The sequence below is a fragment of the Papaver somniferum genome, chromosome 9, assembly GCF_003573695.1.
Source record: "Papaver somniferum cultivar HN1 chromosome 9, ASM357369v1, whole genome shotgun sequence".
Lineage (NCBI taxonomy): Eukaryota > Viridiplantae > Streptophyta > Magnoliopsida > Ranunculales > Papaveraceae > Papaver > Papaver somniferum.
In genome coordinates this window covers 82,612,510-82,617,986 of record NC_039366.1, presented here as the reverse complement: position 1 = coordinate 82,617,986, position 5,477 = coordinate 82,612,510, and positions in this window count along the sequence as shown.

The following is a 5,477-nucleotide window of genomic DNA, read 5'->3' as shown; positions in this document are numbered from 1 at the left end:
TTGAACTTGTGCTTAATGGTAATATCTTGCGGGGTGTGCTGCTGTGGAATTTTATAGGGGTTATCTTGTATCTTAAAACTCCTTGATGAATGCATTTAGCTTCGGATTTATGATTGCATCTAAATTAAGTTGGTATGTATTTTTTTTTTCTTTTAGTCTATGAAACGTCTCTTCTCGGAAATTTCATTAGGATCCCGTTCTTGTACCTTTGCCAATTTTATTGACAAAAAGGGGGAGAATTAATGTGTAGTTCTACTACATATACATATGGTTTTCGGATCATTGTGTAAGGGGGAGTGGTTTCCATGTGAGATGGAGCATTGACTAAGGGGGAGTGATACATACCACCGTAGTATTATTGTTAAATTTGTGATGCAATTGGACTTTGATGTTACATAATAATACTATGTCACTGTATAATGATGATCGAGAATCTCGATTTCTCTCATTGTTATAGCTACGGATCTTCAACAACGGTGATGCTAAATTTACAACCTTTGGGATCATTGGAGTACTTGGAAGGACGAAGATTTCAGGGAGCGTTGAAGATTAGACTATGGAATAGGAGCCACTAAAGTTTATCTTTTTTTATTCCATATGTATTAATAGTTTTGTCACTAAAATTGACAAAGGGAGAGATTGTTAGAGCATAGCTCGGTCGACCACGCATGCGTTGCTATATCAAGCATGTTTGTCAATGTTAGTGATCAAAAATATGAGTCTTGATTTCTAGTCTACATAGCTAAGTCTCGGACTAGGATAGAAAAGTGTAGTTGAGCTCAAGGACTTCATGGCGATTCACCATACAACGACGAAGATCTACTCAAGGAACCGTGGAACTTCATCAACAAAAAGGTATGTGGAGACTTGAACTTATCTATCACTCAAAAGTCTATCTCTTCTATCTCCTACTTCTTATGAGACAAAAGTCGTATGATATATAGACTGGATCATACACATTTGATATTTCGAGCCGAGTATATCTCGCCTATCTATATCTCGAAATCATGTGTTGGCAAAGCGTTTCGCTTTGATCGGGTTTATCTTCACCTAATGACGAAAGTCATAATGTTTCAATCACTTTGAAAATCGCTTTGACGAGAAATAGTGTAACAACTATATAACGTCCTCTAAGAATGGTTCAATGGTTGGAATGAGAGTTTAGGTCAATATAACCAATGATGGAGATAAGCATTGTGTGGTAACACATATGTGCATAAGTCCTATTCCTTAATCCGAAGTTTGCGAACTTTGTTGATTGAGAGAAACCGGAGGAATTGGCTTTGCCAAGTCTGCGAACTCAGTCCGCGAACTGACAGAAGTTCTCTTACCGAGAATTTCTGCTGGGAATTTCCAAAAACTCGTTTGCGTGTTTATTCCGCGAACCTAGTCCGCGAACTGGCGGAAGTCTCCTTGCCGAGATTTTCTGCTGAGTTTGGAAAACTCTGCCGGTTATCTTAAGTCCGCGAACTTGTTTGCGTACTTGAGTGGGTTATGATCTAAAGATGTGCTCTGAACATGAAACTTAAATTACTAAGGAATGCAGTATGCAAACTGTGGCTATAAAGTTCATGAGCCGATTCAAATCGAATCGGATCATCTTTGTTTCAATTGTGTCTTGTGTAGTTACATAAGATCTCATAGCAATTGAACAACTCTCTAACTAGTTCATTTGAGTCAATTGAACTAGTTATGGTGAAAAGAACAAGGTTAATATGAAATGCTCATATGGTTAACCTTTTAGGTTAATGTGTTGAACCAACATACACGTACACGTTTGGGCACGGTTTTCACAAACCCAGTAAACGTATATCTCAAGTTTGTGTGACAAGCTAAGTTTTCGATCTAACGGTTGAGAAATATTAGCTTGAATCTAAATCAGTTTTTCATCTAACGGTGAATATTGATTGCTTTGTACCTAAGGCAAAACCCTGATTTGAAGACTATATAAAGGAGACATCTAGCATTGGGCAAAACTAATCCCCACACGTCTGTGTGATACTAGTGCGCTCGCTAGAGTCGATTCTCCTCTAACCTTTGGTTTTCTTCTCTAAAACCAGGTTAACGACTTAAAAACTTCATTGGGATTGTGAAGCCAGACCGATACTACTTTTATCGTAGTTGTGTGATCTGATCTTGCATCTTCTATCGTACTAGTACAATCTTATTGATTGGCTTGAGATCGTGAGAGTTCTCCGATAGGCAAGATAAAGAAGTCACACACATCTTCGTCTCACTGTTTGTGATTCCTCGACGTCCTCTTGTTTATACAAGACTGTTGAGAGGTGATTGATTAATCTAGGCTGTTCTTCGGGAATATAAGACCGGATTATCAATTGGTTCCTGTTCACCTTGATTTCATATCATAAGACGGAACAAAAACCTATGGTTCTTTTGTGGGAGACAGATTTATCCTTTGATAGACTTTTCTGTGTGAGACAGATTTGTTTATTATCAAGTCCGCGATTTTGGGTTGCAGCAACTCTTAGTTGTGGGTGAGATCAGCTAAGGGAATCAAGTGCGCAGTGTCCTGCTGGGATCAGAGGCGTAGGGAGTACAATTGTACCTTGAATTAGTGGGAGACAGGGTTCAACTATATTCCAGGCCGAAGTTAGCTTGGAGTAGGCTAGTGTCTGTAGCGGCTTAATACGGTGTGTATTCAATCTGGACTAGGTCCCGGGGTTTTTCTGCATTTGCGGTTTCCTCGTTAACAAAATTCTGGTGTCTGTGTTATTTCTTTTCCGCATTATTTTTTTTATATAATTGAAATAATACAGGTTGTGCGTTTGTGATCATCAATTGGGAATCCGACCTTTGGTTGTTGATTGATATTGATTGATCCTTGGACATTGATCTTTGGTACCGTCCAATTATTTTTTGTGTTTGATTAGGACTCGCTGATTTCTATTAGATTGAGTAATATCAAAAACAAGAGAGAGATATTAACTCCTTGAGATATTTTTATCTAGACTGAGTCTGGCTGTCTAGTTGATTCTCTAGCAAAGTATTTCGGAGTTAGTCATACAGATTGCTAAGCGAAATATTGGGTGGTGTTGTTAGACCCCCGCTTTTTCAGTTTATACATCTATTTATTTCTTCAACTAAAGTAGAGATCTTAGTTAGGGTTGTCGATGGATATTTGAATATCTGGAATCAAACCCACTCCAGATGAGTTGGGTTTGATTTTGGGTTTTAAAATTGAACCTGTTAGCATTACCGTTATCCGACGAGTATAACGATTACCAAATAATAAGTTTTCAGGCCCTAACGTGTATGGTTGGTTGTTAGCCAAGCAAAAATAATTTAAGTTATTTCACTTCACAATTATAAATAATAGTATAGTTATAAGAACAGATTCGTTCCACAGGCAGATATGGGTTGTTTAATTGTTTTTGAAAACTTATGTAAATCGAGGGGATTTTGTTGTTTAAAAGTAATTTAAATTAAAAACAAAAGATAAAAGTGTTTAAGAAAATATTAGAGGAAAAAGCTGGTTAAGGAATTCGCCTTCCATCACTACACATGTTACTCAATCAAGCATTCATATTATTATTCACACACGCATGTCACCAATAACCCTAAAGTATCCCCAATCGGTGTATATACTTCGTTACGTTTCCAAAAATCAACAAATAATGCAATCGCAATTATAAGAATTCTTTTCCAACAAATAACCTAATGCTTATCGCTAGAAGATTCAACTTGAGGAAAGATTTAAAATCTATGAGACGGGTTATTCATAGGCAATAAAAACACAATCGTGGTATATTCAACCTAGGCCAAGTTTTACTTGTGACTTCCTTCACGATTCACACCGCTAGTGATCACAAATTACTACTAATTATTATAATCTTGATAAAATTACCTAAGACTTCTAATTAGTGATAGATAAGTTATTATGATATTTAATTCGCGACTTAAATATGCAAAACAACTAATCATATCATATGAACAAAATCATATAATTATTATGCTTAGTAAAACTTGAACGATAAATAAGAAAGTGAATGAAAAATCAATGCATTAATCAAATAACATGTTTGTGATTTTAGGTTACACCCCTAACCAAATAAAAGAATTAGCTACTCATAATTCTTGACAATCAAAGTAGAGAAAAGATAAGAAATCAAACTACAGTAGTCGCAGAAGATCTTTGGCCACTGCTGCTGCTGTTGCTATCAACTTTCAGCTACTGCTGCATAAGTTGAACTCCTAAAGCTTCTGTGTTTCTCTGGGAACTTTCTGCGAATAGGTTATGGGCGTGAATACTGGGGGTGAGAGGATGCCTTTCTGTGGTTATTCGACCCTCTATTTATATATGTTTACTCCTCCAAATTCGAATCTGATAAACACCCAAAACTCCTAAACCGACTTAAACCTTAATCTCGTATCAATCCACCACGGTTCATCTTAAAATTCAATGGCTAGAGGGTCACTTGGTGACTGTTTTCCAGCTGCAATATCAATCCAAAATTTCTCCTTCGACTGAATTATCTTCCAAGTAATCAATTTTGACACCGACCCGAGTTCCCCAACCGTCTTTAACTCAATCAAAATATCCACGGTAGCGACACTCATTCATTGTCCTATTTTCTCGGTCAAGAACTCAACCAAGGCATCGAGAACCACACTAGCAGACTCGTACCACATTTGTCTTTGTATCTAACTCGACTAATATGCAGCCAACTCCTAACTCGAACCATCTTCACATGGTCCCGTTCTTCACCATCTCTCTGTCTCATCGCTGCCCAGCACAAACTTGAACTATCCCATTGACAACACTCTTTCATAGATCAATAACAACTCTCATTATTTCCATCGCTGCAAATCATTTGCAGCTTCATTCTCTTTCCTGCCATCACTAGCTCCATCATTCCTTTTCGTGATCATTACGATCAGTTCATGGCATCCAACACCACAGCGTCATCACTTCCATCATCAGCTCGAACCACCAACACAAACTATATTTAATCATGACCATCACCGAGCACATCAACATCTCTGCCATTAATGGAAGCAACAACTCTCGTTCTCGTCCTAACTGAGCTTCTTCATCAATCTATTTAATTTTCACCATTGCTAATGACAGAGGCACGTTCTTCTCTCCCTTTTCATCATCTTCATCACTGAACATGATGCGGGTTTTACTTTTTTTTTTTTCTTTTGAATATGGAGAAGGAGATGGCAGCACAGAGTAATATCACGTCTGCCTTTAACATCATTTGAATTAAAAACAAAGTATGCGTACCCGTACGCGTACTAGCAGAAAGTTCATGTCCGTGAATTTCTGATGAGTTTGAAAACCAAAACAAACTCAAATCCGGTTACTTAAGTACGCATATCCGTACGCATACTTAAGTGTGTTACTTTCTAAAATTGGTTTGTTCGTGAACTAAAAAAATTATATATTAAGGAATGCAATTTGCAAACCGTGGCTATAATGTTCATGAATCGATTTGAGTGAATCAAAACCAATT